This window comes from Arachis hypogaea, chromosome 13 (genome assembly GCF_003086295.3).
Source record: "Arachis hypogaea cultivar Tifrunner chromosome 13, arahy.Tifrunner.gnm2.J5K5, whole genome shotgun sequence".
NCBI classification, from domain to species: Eukaryota; Viridiplantae; Streptophyta; class Magnoliopsida; order Fabales; family Fabaceae; genus Arachis; species Arachis hypogaea.
In genome coordinates, this window is record NC_092048.1 from 136,571,125 (window position 1) to 136,589,274 (window position 18,150).

The 18,150-nt window shown below is 35.8% G+C and overlaps 1 pseudogene; it reads left to right on the top strand.

Annotated features, from left to right (window-relative positions):
- Positions 1 to 887: 887 nt before the first annotated feature.
- Positions 888 to 6,325, top strand: LOC112791880 (mitotic checkpoint serine/threonine-protein kinase BUB1-like; annotated as a pseudogene).
- Positions 6,326 to 18,150: the final 11,825 nt, after the last annotated feature.

Below are 18,150 nucleotides of genomic sequence, written 5' to 3' on the forward strand. Positions count from 1 at the left end.
GTCTGCAGTGGCCTTAAACTCAAAGTTCTAATTCTGAACGAAGACGGCAATCCAAAGTTATCAACAACAAATGTTACGTTTAAAGAAGTTTTTAATAATATTTAAGTAAGAAAAATAGCATTTTCACGTTAATAATATGTTATGATTTATACTTTTGTATAAATATTTATTGTAAATATAACTAATTTATCTATAACTCTATTTTTAGATTTAAAATGAAATGTGTAATGAGGTTAACTGCTTTCTAACGAGGTTAATAAAATACTAGGTTGTTGATAAATTTTCATTAGCTTTTTGATATAAAATTTAGTGTAAAATTGACATATTACTATTATAGTTATGTATTGGAATTTTCTAAAGTTTGAATTTCACTTTAAAGAATAAAGTGTGATCTCTCACAATTTATTTTATAAGTTGGACCAAGAATAAATATGAGAAAAAAATCATTTAAAAGTAGAAGATCATACTTTACCCTCTAAAATATAAATTTAAAATTTAAAAGATCCAAATTCTATAGTTATATATGTTCTTATTTTTTTAGGTCTCTTTTTTATAGTTCAAAAATATTATAAATTTTAAACTGTTATATTTATATTTTACTTTGGATAAAGATAAAACAACATATTCAATACATTTATTATATAAAGACAATAATAATATTATATTAAATTTAAAAAATTTATAATTATAAAATATTATTTTCGATTTATTATATCAAATTAAAATATAAATATGTGCATTGCAAATTTAACACTAACAATATTCTATATTTAATTTTTTTATTAAATCTAATTAAATTGGTCAAAGAAACAAAAATGACTCTTATTTTATTGAGTAGACTGACCGGTCTAATATCGAGACTCGGGTCCCATTCTAAGAACCTTCCTGAGATAAAATTGGACACCCAATTTCACACAACCGCTAAATTCCAAATCTGGAATTTCCGCGCTTCACTCTCATATTGGATCCCCCCATATTACGACTGTCTTCGTTTACATACTCGGCTACTCGCAAAAGCCTTGCATTTCTCTCCCATTCTCCAAATTCAAACACTCAATGGCCACATTTTATAACTCCCTCACCTCCGCCACGGACGATCCTCTCTTACCATTCCTCTGGTATTGCTCTTTCTGCCTTTCACAAACTAGTCCCAGAAAAAAAAAAATCTCATAAGATTGACAAAATTCTCTCCATTTTATGAATTTTAGGAGTGTCAAGAATGCTCTAGAAGGTTCCGGCGGTTCCAGCCAGAACCTGTTGAACTTACTAGGAGATTGCATTATAAGCTTCAAGGATAGCGAACAGTATCGAAACGACGTCAGATTTCTCAAGATTTGGATCCTCTATGTAATCTACTCGTTCTATCTCATGTTTCAAATCTCGTGGTTAGGGCATTTTGACGAATAAAATTATTTAATTGAATAGTGATTTTCCATGGTAGCTATAGTAGCTATGAAAACCTAGCTACATGAGTGAGTGCACAACAGAGTACGGTTACATTACTTGAATGTTATGCTTGCTAAGGATTCTCGCAGTTGTGATATCAAATGTTAAAATGATCTGAATATGATTTTGGGTAAGGTGAACTAAGGTCTTAAAGAAAGAGGACCCGGGATTGTGGGCTGGGTCAAGGGGGACTAGTCTGTAACCTTCCAAGAGAAGCTGTGATATCTTCTGTTGGTTGAAAGAAAAGGAAAAGAAAGAAAAGTTTAAATATGGTTTTAATATGGCACCTTTACCCCTTTTTTTCTTTTAAAAAGTTTTGAATTATATATACATATATATATATATATATATATATATATATATATATATATATATATATATATATATATATATATATATTGTTTTTGTTATATAATATGAATCAATTAGGAAAGTTGATGTTACATCAATCATGTAATAGTAGAACTTTGCTTTACATTTTTTTGTTAGTAGAACAAATTAGCCAGTAGAAAGAATATAGATCAGATGGAAGGTAGCTCAATGACTAGAGATAGGGGGAGATTAATTTAAAACAAAAAGAAAGGAAAAGAAACTATATGCAAAATTATCAAGAAAATATCAGACTTTAATGTTCTTCGTTGTTGATGTCTTTTACAGTAGGATATAAAGATGTTTTTTGATCCGTGTACATAAAGCTTATATGCTTAGCAGAACATAGTCTAGTTGCAACAAATCTGTAAGTTTTTTTGTAATGGTGCTGTTTTGAGGCACTTTTTGTTGAGCAGATCAACTCAACATGCTTCCATTGGTTTGATTTTGCAGATGGGTGTTAGTTCAGATTTTGGAAGTGTTTTCATGGAAATGCTGAACTGCAATGTGTGTACCAAAAATGCTTCACTCTATGTGTGGTCTGCATGTTTCTTTGAGTTGAAAGGGAGGCTCCATGATGCCCTCACAATCTATCACCTTGGTATTTCCAGGTCAGTGCTGTGTTAAGTCGAATCTTCAGTACTTGCTTGTTTTGATATTTCAAGTTGGGGTGCCTTGACTGTAATTTTAGTTATTTGGGTCAATGTTCAATAGGAATGCAGAGCCAATTGAGTGGTTGAAGAAGGCACATGCATTATGTCACCAGAGAATATCTGAAATTTGGAAGGCTTCTGAAAGGCAGAAGGTATGCCTATTCACAAAGAAGTTAGTCCTTTAGGCAAAATGAGCCAAACTAGTAGCAAAGGAAAGATATAAAAATAGAGAAAACACCAACTTCCTTGTACTCTTTTATTGAATAGGCTTTGTGCTTTGTGATCGTTGGTAGGCAATTTATTGCTTCCCAATTAGCCAAAGGTTTGTTCAAGTAGTAGATGAATCAAACACTGCCTTTGCAAAAGCAAAACACATTATTTATTTATTTTATTTCCTCAAGATTGACATATTTCCTCAAGATTGACATATTTCCTCAATGTTGTGTCTCCTGAATTGAGATTTACTAACACTGACTGCGATTACAGTTTAAGAATTCTTTTGTATATATTTCATTTTATTTTTTAATTTCAGATTGATTATAAGGGATCCACAGAGTTGGGAAACATTGGCATTAATCCATGGGATTCCTCCATTTTGGAAGACCTGATGAAGAAGATAAATCCTACAATTAAAAAATTTTATGTGAGATATTTATATGCTTTGTTATATACATGTTTGATTTACTGCAACTGACAAGGATTCAGGTGCTTTATGCTTGTATAAATGCATTTCAGGGGTATCACTTGAGCACTAAATCTTATACAGGGAAAGTGGCCTTATCTACTTTGAAGAATGCATCAAGGAACAAAGTTATAGAGATAGGTAATATTCATATCCTTACTCTTGTCTTCATCATTGGGACGTAATTGTCTGACTGCTCCTAGCTTTATGATCAATCTGAAGAATTCATTATATATGAATTTAGTTGCTTTATCTTCTTGTATTTCTGACGGAACAGGAACAGTTGTATCATATATAAATTAATACCATAAATTTCATAGGAGATGCTAAAAAATTGTGAGTTCATGATATTTGCTAAAAATTGACCCTGCAACGAAATTTCCATTGAATCTGAGTTTATGATGTCTCCCCAGAGTTGTTAGCTTGTCTTCCAAAGACAATGTTGTTGCAGATAGTTTCTACAAAACTAGGTTTATCTATTGTTAGAAATAAAGAGTGTATATCTTTTTGGATCTCAATAAAAACTCTTAGGAGTAGTTTTGGTTCTTTCTATTATTACATCATCATTTCCTTATTTGTCTAGGATAAGGGTTTTTCCTATTATCAACAGCAGTTAGTGTTCATCTCTTGTAAGACACCACAACATGATCATATCAGTGTATTTCATATAGTTTCATAGTCTTTATTCTTTTTCTTTACTGGCTTCATTCATTCTCTTGATGGTCCGTATCATGATATCCAAAGGCGGGAGGAAGTACCATATCAAAGGTTGCGCTGGACAAGGTGGTTTTGCTCAAGTATACAAGGCCTTTGTCAACAGTGATCCAAATGATGTTGTTGCGCTAAAGGTGCTGATGGTCTTTCAGAATCATTTCCTCTTAAAATGTGATATTTGTCTCATTTGATTGTACTTTGAACCTTAAATGTTAGATACAAAAGCCAGCTTTCCCTTGGGAATTTTACATGTATCGTCAGCTTGATATGCGGATCACTGGCAGAGAAGTATGTGATATTAATATCAATATCAAATTCAATATTTATACCATCAACCTGCCTTTTCTATAAACATCCACATATACTGAATTGTCTGATATCTAACTATATCAGAGGTCAAGCTATGGTTTGGCTCAGAGAATTCATCTGTATGCAGACTGTAGCATACTCATCTGTGACTATTTAGCTCATGGAACGCTACAGGTCAGTTATTTCTACTGATTTCCCTTATTATCTTGTTCAATGTTATATAGTGTTAATTCAAGATGAACATACTATGCAGGATGTCATAAACAGATATGCGGTCCAAGGGAAACCCATGGAAGAAGTTTTATGTATTTATTACACGATAGAAATGTTACACATGGTTGAAACTTTGCATGATGTTGGCTTGATTCATGGTGATTTCAAGCCTGATAATCTGCTTATTCGCTATGCTAGGTAAAATTAAGCTTCTCATTCGTTACCATTAGTTGGTTCGCTTGCACCTTATTACTTGCAGAATGTCATTGTAAAGCTGGTTTCTCATTCTTAATTAATGATTATGATGACATGACTAAGTACATCGTCTCGTTATTATATACTTCTATATCTAAGGAGGACTTTGGGTGTAGAATTGCCCTTTATCTCTGGCAAAGCATCAACTTATGTAGTATAAATAAAAACAACAATCAACTCTTTTCCTACTAAGTAGACGAGTTATACAAACAAAAAAATGACATTTTATTGGAATTATGTGTATATATAAATAATCTTAATCTATATTCTTTTTTTATGGCTTCAGCAGTAGTTTTGTTTTAGTTTACCTGAAAGAGTTCATGACTTTTACATACTTTTTTTTTTAATGCATGGCCAAACCACCTGAGATGATGTTTTTCCATTCTAATTTTATATTGTCTAGTGTAACACTTTTCCAGTGCTATATTCTCTTTTATGGCAGCGTTGAAGTTATTGTTACTGCGATTTTCAGTCTCAAAAAACCACAAGTCCTACAAATATATAGTAAAATTAAAACTACCACTTAGATAAAACAACCTTGTTATGTTTACCACTGAAGATCCAGACCATGACGTTTTTACTTTTTAGATATTGATTGAGATAAAACTGACATGCAAATGCGAGCAAATACGAGCTGAGAGAGTTTCTTGTTGTTTAGTGTTTATATTATGCATGTTCCAAATAAGTACTTTGTAAATGCTTTGCTTTTGTAGACAGTGCTCATTCCTGGTTTTGCTATTTTGCAGGGATGACCTTACGAAGAAGGGTTCTTGGACCGAAGTGGTCCTTGGTGTGATCAGGTCAGTTTTTCTCCAGATGATGATACAACTAAACCGTTTCTGGTTTTAGTACTTTCTGTTGTTGAAAGTTGTTCTATCCATAAGGTCTTTGCCTTGTAGACTGGGGAAGAGGGATTGTTCTGGATCTCTTTCCAGATGACATAGTATTTAAGGGTGATTGCGGAACTTCTGGATTTCGCTGCATTGAGATGCAAGAGGATAAGCCATGGAAATTTCAGGCAAACCACTCCTTAAAACTACACTACAAATGTAATTAACTTCATGATTTACTGTCTTTGAAGTTGTTCTTCTCCATCACTTACCAACAGGTAGACGCATACGGCCTTTGCGTTGTTGTCCATATGATGTTGCATAATTGCTATATGGAGATTGCCAAAGAAGAATCATCTGATGGAGGCTACATGTATCTTCCCAAACAACGCTTTAAACGGTATATGTCCATTTACTTTTTGTTTATCTTTAGTCATGTGATTCACTGTAATGTTGGTGAAGTCAATTTGGAAACTTGATTCTACATTTGAAGCACCCTTAATTTGCTTGTCGAATCAAATAGTTACTGGAACGTTGGGCTCTGGAAGAATTTCTTCACCAAGATGTTAAATCAATACCCTGGCAATGATGATAGAAGGTTGCTGCAGGAGTTGAAGAAGTCCTTCCAGGACTATATAAGTTCCGATCCAAAGATGATAAAGACAGGGAGTTACTTGCAAAGCAAAGGACTTCTATGTGTTGTGCTTAGAGTTTCAAAATTCTTTTCTGAACCTGTTTCGTTTTACTTAACTCTCTTCAGCTGCAGGAGGCTATATATATATATATATGTGTGTGTGTGTGTGTGTATGTATGTATATTTGAAGGAATATAGAAACAAATGCAAAATGCAAGCAATCCCAGACAGGTTCGGAAGGTGAACATCGATTCATTTTTCTTCTGATTCTGATTTTGCATGCTAACAACTGCTCTTTAATGCACTTATCCACTTACATTTGCCTCTTTAATGCTAATATTTATTGTCCTTTGTGTTTGAGTTGTCTGAATTTGACTTTTCAAGTACTCATGTAGATACATGGATGAACTGAGTGCTGTTAGCACTTAGCAGGTCTAATGTTGTATATGATAATTGTTTGTTGTAATTGGGTGTGAACTGTTTGTAATATCTAAATAGTTTTCCTTGTTTAGATAGTGGATTTTAGCTCCGAAGAGGAATAGAGAAAAAAAATAGATGAATATTATTTTTTGTTTTTTTGGTTTAGAAAATAGATGAATATTTAAAATATATTAAGAGAGATAGGCTTCACGTAAAAGTCCAAATATACTTTTTTTTTGTGTATGCAGCAATTCATTGACCAGCAACAGACCTTTAAATAGAATTTACTGTAGGCAACCAAAAAAAAAAATTTACATGAGCAAAATATTTTTAAATTTAATACTTGAAACATTATTTAAATATGGAGGTAATGACCAAATCAGTATTTGAAAGATTCAAACGCTGACATTTTGGTATCTCACTATTGTTATTGACAAAATGGTCTTTAAAAGGTTTTAAAATTTGACAAGCTTACCCACGAGTGCACCGGAGCACATTTTCGGCAAGCACAGAACTGATGTGGCCACCGTGTTTTGGTGACTTGGTAAACCACCCCCAAAGTTCCCTCTCCAACGCACACTCCCTCCCCTTCCCTCTCCCTCCCTGTCGTAGCCTCCATCCCCAACGCACACTTCTCCCTAATCGCAGTCTCCGCCACATCACAAGCTCATCCCCAATGTACACTTTCCCTTCCTCCCTCAACACCACCATTCATAGCAACAACAACTTTAACATCAACAGCAACAACAACCTCCACCACACTCTCTTTCTCTTCACCACTCCCCCTTCCTCAACGCACACTTCTCTCTCCCTCCTTCAACACCACCATTCACATCAACAGAGTTGTCCCAAATTATGAATTGTCCCAAATTTTTAGGTTAAATTATCATTCAAAAAGATTAATCACAATAAAACTCAGAAAAAACAAACAAATTTATATACAATAATCAAAATAAAATAAAATAAAATAAAACTTAATACAGACACCACCAAAGCAAGAATAGAAGATGAACACCAGACACAGAGGCGGCAGGACACGATAGAGCCAAAATGGAACCCAGACAGAGGAGGCATGACAACGACTGGGGGCTAGCAGCAAGCAGATACAAGCAGTGAAGGCGACAGCGGTGAAGGCGTGCAGACAACGCAATGCTACGAAGGAGACACTGGCGGACGCAGAAGACCCGACGACGAGATGGCGGCAGTGCGGTGTCGATGACACTGGCTCTGTAAAACTAAGAAGGTTGACCTCTACTACTGTTTTGGGGGAGAGTGAGTTGAGAGTGTGAGACACTGTGTTGGGAAGGGGATTAGAATTTAAAGAGGCAAGTGAAGGGGATTAGGGTTCAGAAAGGAGAATTTTGGACTGAAGAGGGGAGAAGTGCGTAGGAGATGGGAAATTAGGGTTAGAGAGGGGGAAGGAAGGATTATGGTTGGGGAGGGGGAAGAATGTATTCAGGAAGGGGAAGGGGAGAGTGCGTTGGGGAGGGGGAAGGAGAAGGAGAAGAATTAGGGTTGGGGGTATTTGCCATGTCATCAAAACGCAGTGGCCATGTCAGCACTGTGTTTGTCGGAAATGTGCTTCAATGAACTCGTGGATACGCTTGTCAAATTTTAAAATCTTTTAAAAATTATTTTGTCAATATGTGAATTTGTAGATAATAGTATACAATTTTTTATGTTTTTAGTAGGTTACACATCAACAAAATACGTTAAATGCTTAAAGACATGTTACTTTATATTTTTAATTTATATCAGATACATATTTGTTAAATATACGAAAGTAAGATATCTCATCAAGTCATATCAAAACAGAAACAATTTTGGTTGTTTTTATTTTTTTTAATTGTATGTGAAATAATTGGTGAATTAGAATATGACGTGTCTAAGTAATTTTTTTATAGAATAAAATACTGTTTTTGTCTTCAACATTTGATGTAAATTCCAAAGTTATTTCTAACGTTTCAATCGTTATATTTAAGTCATTAACGTTTTAAAATTGACTCAATGTTGTCCTACCGTTAAGGGATCCGTTAACAGGATTGACGGCGGAACAAAATTGAGACGATTTTGAAACATTATGGATTTAAATATGACGAAAACGTTGGGGACAAAAACGATACATAGAAATAAATTTTAATTTAATTCTTTAATAATATCAATTTTTTACTGTACATAGTATTCAGTTATTTTTTAATCACATCTAAGTAAATTACAGTTAATCACATTACTTTCATTCTAAATAAATTAATTTTTTTATAATTTTACACTTAAAGTAATGTAATTTTTTTATAAATAAATAACTTTTACACTTTCATTCTAAATAATGTAATTTTATTTTCATTACTTAACCACATTGCTTATAATTTTTTTATAATTTTACACTTTCATTCTAAATAAATTAATTATTTATAATTTTACTCTTAAAGTAATGTAATTTTTTTATAAATAAATAAATTTTACACTTTCATTGTAAATAATGTAATTTTACTTTCATTATTTAATCACATTACTTATAATTTTTTTTCATAATTTTACACTTTCATTCTAATCATATTACATTCAGTACCAGAGCTTTATTAAAACAATGGAGCCATCCCCCCAAAACCCAAATATTTTATAAAACTAAAACTTTGACTATTTATTTTGTTTGGTACATGTTGTTCAATTAGTTATTATTTTTGTTGTAAATTTTTCACAAACTCCTTTTTATATATATATATATATATATATATATATATATATATATATATTCTTTTCTTTTTACTTTTAAGGTCAATAAATTTTCATTTTTTCATTTTTGTTTGTTATGTTTATAATAAAAAGATAATCTTATTATTTTAAAGTATAATGAACTAAATAAAATTCAACTATCAAATAATAAATAATACAAATAAATGATTTCATACTATTTTATTAATTTTAATATTTTATAAAACAAAATTATTTTTCAGCTAAATTAATAAAATAGATAAACCATATATATAAGTATTTATTAAAATAAGTCTAATATTTTAATTTTTTTATATCACTACTATCTTTAATATATTGCACAATATAGTAATTGGTATCATAATATCAAATAAAAAAAGTCTTATTATATTTTAAGTTTGTCATTTTATATATATTTTATTGATCTTCAATATTTTTTAAAAAAATTTATTTGGACAAAAAAATTATATATTAAGCATAGTTTTAGATGCTATTATGTTAATTATAATTTTTAATAATTTATTTTTATAATTATAAATTCATAATAATTTAAAAAATAAAAATTAATACATTTAAATTGAATATAAATACTCTTATATAATACACACATACACACACACACATATATATATATATATATATATATATACCTGTCAAAACTAAAAATATCCGAGACATTGAAGTTAAAAGAAAGAAATGGTGAAAAACACAATTACGAGAGAAAAAAAAAGTATGAATATCTCTCATCTGTTGGGTTATTTATTTTATATAGAAAGAAAAAAATATTTTTACTATAAAATAGTCAACTTTAGTTATAAATAATATTATATTATTACTATTTCACATACAACTAGAAACTAAAATTGTCAAATTAATCTGCTAAAGAGTGATTCTCTTTCTTTGCAAATCGTTGTGCATAGTCATTTTTGCGAAAAATACTTTCTTCTAACTTTTTGCAACTAAAAAATTGCGTTTTTAATTAAAAAAACACCTAAAAAGCATCTTGTTATTAGAAAAAAAAATTTACAATTAAAAGAAAAGAAAAAAACCTAAAAATCATCTTGTAATTAACAAAAAAAAGATTTTACAATTAAAAAAAACATCTCACTCTATGTCAGATAAGTTGAATTCAAACAAAAAATTATATTAAATCTTTTGGCGATAAATGAGAAGGGCAAGACCATCACACCCAGACATATAACACCCTCGGGTCCTATCTCGGGCATAACTCCAAAAGTATTTTCATATCAAAATTTTTTGGCCAAAAAATTTTCGGACACCAAATGACAAATGTCCAAATTCCAAATAATCTGAGATAAGGTATTAGTATGAGAAAATATATATATGGATAAAGTATTATTTTAGTTTTAATATGAGTTAGATTTTTATTTAGTCCATAATATTGTAAATGTCTTATTTCAATCTAAAAAAATTTTAAACGGATTTAATATTATTTTAAAGTTAAACTTAACATAAAAAATTAACATTTAAAAACTAATATAACGTTTGATTTCAATACAGAAATAAAATTGACCCATCAATAATTATTAATGTAAACTTTTTTGTTAATTATTCGAATCAAATTTAATGGTAAGATAACATTAAATCCGTTTGAAATATTTTGAAATTGAAATAGAACGTTTGAAATATTAGATTTCGACCTAAAATTATAGACCAAAATAGTACTTAATCCTATATATCTTACATTTCCAGAAAGCAGTTGTACTCCACATGATCAGTCTCATTCTTGTTGAGTTCTTGGAATTTATCCCAAATTGATCCAATAAAAGAATATATTTCATCACCTTTCAAATTTTCTTGCAATACTATGAGTTGAATTACATAATTACCGTATTTTATATAGTACAAGTTAAATGATATACATCGAAAATACCAAGCATCAAGCATATAAAACTTTGTTCAGCTTATGTCCACAACAAAACAGTGCTCCAATGGAGGAAGGACTTCTTACGATACTTTATCTCGGATCACTTGGTGTCAGCTTTGTATCGAATCCTATGACATGAGGGGATAATGATCCAGATTCGCGTGACACAGTATGTCGGTATCCATCTATAGTTGTCATTTTCGTTATCATTTGCTTCATCAAAATTCCATCAGCCATTGTCATGGTTTGCATAAAGAGTTTGTTTGGGAAGTAACAGAAGCTATTTTTTTTTTTTGAATTATGAAAAGTCACAATCTACGTGTTTGATATTATTTTAAAAAAAGATTTTAACTTTTTGAAAAGTTAATTTACAGCTTTTATAACTTTTTGAAGAAATAAAAATATATGACTTCTCTACTTTTTGATAAGTCATTTTACCACTTCCTTAAAAAAAATTAATTTCAAAACAAAAAGAAATCTACTTTCCTTCTCGATAAGTCTATTTTTCCTTCTCGATAAGTCTATTTTTTTTCACATGTAATTTTATAACTTACTATCATTTTCATAGTTAATTATAGTAAGTTTTTTACTTCAATAAAAGAGAAGGAAATTCTAATAGGAGTAAAAAAAATAAAAAATAACAACAAAATATACATTAACACACATGTTCATACCCTGACCCAATAATAAAGGCCCAGGATCAATCAAAGGACCTAATCCAAAGGGTTGGGGCTCACCAGTACCAATATTCATACTATGAAGTCGGTACTCACCACGACCTGTTCTAAAGAAGTCGGGCACGAGATTAGCTGGTGGATAAACACTCATTTAAATGAATAACTATCCCTAGAATCTCTCTAACCACTTCCACGAGCCATATCTTAACCTCCCTAAGATAATGGGACGGTTAACGCCCTAAAAATATGGCACTACTCCAACGGTGGTTATTGGCTCACCACTATAAATACACTGACACCCCTCAGGTATCTCTAAGCCCAATACTCTCTAGATCTGCTCACACCCTTGCTAACTTAGGCATCGGAGTGTCTTTGCAGGTACCACCCCCATCTCCTTGCACAAACAAGTCGGACGAAGCCTCCCGAGTTGCAGATCCATTCGGAGTCCTCCTCCTTCACACATTTGGGCCAACCAACTCCATCCAGCCCATCAATCTCCGGTTACCCATCGTAACATTGGCGCCGTTGCCGGGGACCCGAGAGATCAACCACTGATGGCGGACAGATCCCACGAAGAAGGTCATGTGGAGACAGATTCTGAGTAAGAGAATCTGGACACAGGCAATAACGATGCGGACTTCACCCTCCACCAAGAAATTGATAATCAACACAGGGAAGGTACCTCCGGAGTAAAAAACCCGAAGGTAAACTCTTCAGAAGGGCGCGAATCAGAGAAAGAGGGACCATCCCATGTAACTGAACTCATGGGATTAGTCCACAGTCGCCTGGAACAGTTAGAACAAGAACGGGAGCGACAAAAGGAAACTGAAAAGAACCTAAAAGAGGAGATGGAACGACGAAAAGAGTTAGAAAGAAAACTCTTAAAGTTAGAATCCTCCCTCAATGGTCGCAACTCCCGTGACGAACAAGAGGAACCACCCTTAGGTGGAGAGGATCCTTTCAGCGAGGACATAATGAGGGCAAAAGTTCCGAGGAACTTCAAAAGCCCTGATATGGACCTCTATGACGGAACCACGGATCTAAAGCATCACCTGAGCAACTTCAAAAGTCGGATGTACCTAGCTGATGCTTCCGACGCTACGCAATGCAAAGCCTTCCCGACCACTCTATCGAAAGCAGCGATGAAGTGGTTCGATAGCCTCCCCCCGAGGTCGGTTACTAGCTTTGAAGACCTCTCAAGGAAGTTTTTGATGAGGTTCTCTATCCAGAAAGACAAAGTGAAACATGCACCGAGCCTCCTGGGAATAAAACAGGAGGTCGGAGAATCTTTACGAGCCTATATGGAAAGGTTCAATGAAGCATGTTTAGAGATTCAAGACTTGCCCACAGAGGCAGTCATAATGGGGTTAGTCAATGGACTCAGAGAAGGTTCCTTCTCACAATCCATATCTAAAAGACACCCCGTCTCTCTAAGTGATGTACAGGAGAGAGCTGAAAAGTACATCAATATGGAAGAAAACGCTAAGTTGAGAGACCTGAGTTGGCGACCTGGGCCCCCTCCCTCAACAAAAGAGAGGGAAAGGGAAACCAAGAAAAAGGAAGAACTCGGTCTCGAGAGACCCAGAAAGTATCACTCTTATACTCCTCTGAAAGTTTCTATAGTAGATGTATACAGAGAGATTTGTAACACTGAAAGATTGCCACCCCCTAGACCCATTAAAAATAAAAAAGGGGGGAGCCGCAGCGATTACTGTGAGTACCATAAAATATATGGTCACTCCACAAACGACTGTTACGACCTTAAAAATGTGATAGAAAAGTTGGCTAGAGAAGGTCGGCTTGATAGATATCTCATAGAAAGGTCGGACGGTCATGGAAAGAGAAAGCGAGACGATATGGATAGAAGAGACCCACCGCCGCAGACTCCAGAGAGACATATCCATATGATCTCAGGAGGGTTCGCGGGAGGAGGACTCACTAAATCCTCTCGCAAAAGACATCTCAAAAGAGTCTACCAGGTCGGAGAAGAGTCATCCGACCTCCCTACCATTTCATTCACAAAAAAAGATGGGCAAGAAATAATCCCTGGACACGATGATCCAGTGATAATAACTATGATCCTGGCGAATGCCCATCTCCACAGAACCCTAGTAGACCAAGGAAGCTCGGCGGATATCCTTTTTAAGCCCGCTTTTGACAAGCTAGGGTTGGATGAGAAAGAATTAAGAGCCTACCCCGACACCCTATACGGATTAGGGGACACGCCAATAAAACCACTAGGATTTTTGCCCTTCCACACCACTTTTGGAAAAGGGGAAAAATCAAAGACTCTGAGTATAGACTTCATAGTCATTGATGTGGGGTCGGCATACAATGCTTTAATCGGCAAAGCTACCCTTAATCGACTCGGAGTCATGGTATCCACTCCTCACCTTTGCATGAAATTCCCGACCTCAGCAGGGATAGCAACGGTAAGAGGGGATCAAAAGTTGGCAAGGAAATCCTACAATGAAAGCCTAAATCTGAGAGGAAAAGGTAGAGAAGTTCACACAATAGAGCTCGGCGGTGCAAGGGCCAGAGAAGAGCTGCGACCACAACCGGGAGGAAAAACCGAGGAGATACAGGTCGGCAAAGAGGAAGGAAAAATACTCATATAGGAGCCAACCTAGGGGAAACCCTAAAACAAGAATTGACTAAGCTCCTAAGAGATAACTCTGACCTCTTCGCATGGAAGGCCTCTGACATGCCCGGGATAGACCCCGAGCTCATGTCCCACAAGCTCTCGGTTTATCCGGGATCCCGACCTGTACAACAAAGAAGATGCAAGCTCGGCCCAGAACGAGCACTAATAATAGAAGAACAAGTGCAGGCGCTCCTGGAAGCTGGCTTCATCAGAGAAGTCAAGTACCCAACATGGCTAGCCAATGTAGTGCTAGTCAAAAAATCGAATGGCAAGTGGAGAATGTGTGTCGACTATACCGACTTAAATAAGGCATGTCCCAAGGACCCTTATCCACTGCCAAGTATTGATACCCTAGTGGACTCCAGCTCGGGGTATCAATACTTATCATTTATGGACGCCTACTCGGGATATAATCAAATCCCAATGTATGAGCCAGACCAGGAGAAAACATCATTCATCACACCCAGAGCTAATTTCTGCTACGTGGTCATGCCATTCGGATTAAAGAATGCAGGAGCCACATATCAAAGATTGATGAATAAAGTGTTTTCCTCTCACCTTGGGAGTCTAATGGAAGTATACGTCGACGACATGCTGGTAAAGACCAAGAAAGAAGTCGACCCTTGTCAGACCTCTCACAAGTCTTTGACACCATAAGGCTGCATGGGATGAGACTAAATCCCGCAAAGTGCGCCTTCGCGGTGGAGGCAGGGAAATTTCTAGGATTTATGCTAACACAAAGAGGGATCGAAGCCAATCCCGATAAGTGTAGAACCATCCTAGAAATGAAAAGCCCGACTTGTTTGAGAGAAGTCCAACAGCTGAATGGCCGACTTGCAGCCCTCTCCAGATTTTTGGCAGGATCGGCACTAAAATCCCTTCCACTATTCTCCTTATTAAGAAAGGGATGCCAGTTCGAATGGACTCTTGAATGCGAGGAGGCGTTCCAGGAGTTCAAAAAGTTTTTAAGCCAACCTCCTATTCTGACCCGACCAGTATCTGGAAAAGACCTCGTCCTGTACTTATCCGTAGCGGATAAGGCTGTTTCATCAGCCCTGATAAGAGAAGACGAGGTCGGACAACATCCAGTTTATTTCATCAGTAAAGTTCTACAAGGCCCTGAGCTAAGGTACCACAAACTAGAGAAGTTTGCCTACTCATTAGTAATAGCCTCACGAAGGCTACGACCTTACTTTCAGGCTCACACAATAAGAGTCCATACGAACCAACCCATGAAGCAAATCCTCCAAAAAACGGATGTTGCAGGGAGAATGGTTCAATGGGCAATAGAGCTCTCCGAGTTCGACTTAAGATATGAAACTCGGACAGCGATCAAAGCCCAATGCCTCACCGACTTCGTTGCAGAATACGCAGGGGATCAGGAGGAAAAACCAACTACATGGGAACTCTATGTAGATGGATCTTCCAATAAAACAGGAAGCGGTGCAGGCATAATATTGGTAGATGAAAGAGGAACCCAGATAGAAGTTTCCCTAAAATTTGAATTTCCAGCTTCAAATAATCAGGCAGAATATGAAACCTTGATTGCTGAATTGAAGTTGGCAGGAGAAGTCGGTGCTACAAAGGTGATGATATACAGCGACTCACAAGTGGTGACCTCCCAGATAAGTGGAGAGTATCAGGCAAAGGACCCAAATATGAAGAGGTACTTGGAGAAAACTCTGGAGCACCTTGGGCGCTTTGCAGAGACCGAGGTAAAACACATAACTCGGGATCTGAACAACAGAGGGGACGCCCTATCCAAGTTAGCAAGTACCAAGCCGGGAGGGAACAACAGAAGCCTGATCCAAGAAACCCTCCAGGAACCCTCAGTAGTAAAAACAGAAGACAAACAAGAAGTACTTGAGGTAGTCGGTTTAAACCTCGGATGGATGAACCCCTTAGTCGAATACATGAAATTCGACATCCTCCCAGAAGAAGAGAAAGAGGCTAAAAAGATCCGAAGGGAAGCACAACACTATACCTTGGTGAGAAATATTCTCTACAGAAGGGGGATATCAACACCATTATTAAAGTGTGTACCGACCTCAAGAACTGCCGAGGTATTGGAGGAAGTACATAGTGGGATCTGCGGAAACCATCTCGGAGCAAGGTCACTAGCCAGGAAAGTAATCCGAGCTGGATTCTACTGGCCGACCTTGCAGAAAGATGCCACAGAATTTGTAAAAAAGTGTCAACCATGTCAGATGCTTGCAAATTTCAACGTGGCTCCACCAGAAGAGCTCATCAGTATCACTTCTCCATGGCCCTTTGCAAAATGGGAAATAGATTTGTTAGGTCCTTTTCCCCAAGCGCCAGGACAAGTCAAATACCTTATCGTGGGAATAGATTACTTCACAAAGTGGATAGAAGCAGAACCATTGGCCATCATCACCGCTCAAAGAAGTCGGAGGTTCCTCTACAAAAATATCATCACAAGATATGGGATACCTTATTCCATTACTACAGATAATGGAACCCAATTCACCGATTCTACCTTCAGAAGCTTAGTAGCCAGTATGAAAATCAAACACTAGTTCACCTCGGTGGAGCACCCGCAAGCCAATGGGCAAGCCGAGGCAGCCAACAAAGTCATACTGGCAGGGCTAAAGAAAAGATTGCAAGAAGCAAAAGGAGCTTGGGCTGAAGAGCTCCCCCAAGTGCTATGGGCTTACAGGACAACGCCCCAATCCGCCACTGGAGAAACGCCCTTCCGACTAGTCTATGGCGTAGAAGCAATGATACCAATAGAAATCAATGAGCAAAGCCCAAGGGTAATTCTCCATAACGGGATTGGAAACATACAGGGGCACAAAGAGGATTTCGACTTGCTCCCCGAAGTCCGAGAAGATGCCCAGATAAGAGAAGCAGCATTGAAGCAAAGGATGACTACAAGGTACAACAAAAAAGTCATTCGAAGAATATTTGCCCCGAATGACTTGGTCTTAATCAGAAACGACATTGGAGTCAACAAATCAGGGGAAGGAAAACTTGCTGCTAATTGGAAGGGACCATACAAAGTCAACGAAGTTTTAGGAAAAGGTTATTATAAAGTAACCGACCTGAACGGCACTGAGTTCCCAAGGTCATGGCATGCTTGTAATATGAAAAGGTACTACAGTTAAAAGCGAACTCTACTCCCTGATGTACTCTTTTCCCAACTTCATGATTTTTTTCCCAAAATCAAAGGGTTTTTTCTGGAGAAGGGTTTTTAACGAGGCATCATAGTAGCGGCTAAGGGAAAATAGGCTATTAAAAACCCTTAGCAGCAAGAAGGTACCTCCCCAATCAATAAAAGATCTTTCTTCATTTACAATATCTCTTATAAATTCCTTTTTTGTTTTCTCTTTCTTTCTACGAAACGCGCCGACTTAAGCTCGACAAAACGTGAAAATCCCATGAACCGACCTAGATGGTCGTCAGGATAAAACGACGAGGTACAAGTCGGTGTAAAGAGGTTATATAAGCTGATCGTAGACAACTCGGAAACAACTCGACTCATAAGTTGAAACAAAACTCCGAGTACTGAAGCTCGAAAACACTTCGACCCAAAAGTCGGAGCGAAGAACCGAGCAGAAGAAAAACACATCGCAAAAATAACCTAAGTCATAAGAACTCAATAAAACATAGTTGAGCATAAGGAATAATAAAAAAGAGACTGAAAAAACATAGGAAAAAGCTTAAAGGCTGTCTAAAAGTCCTTA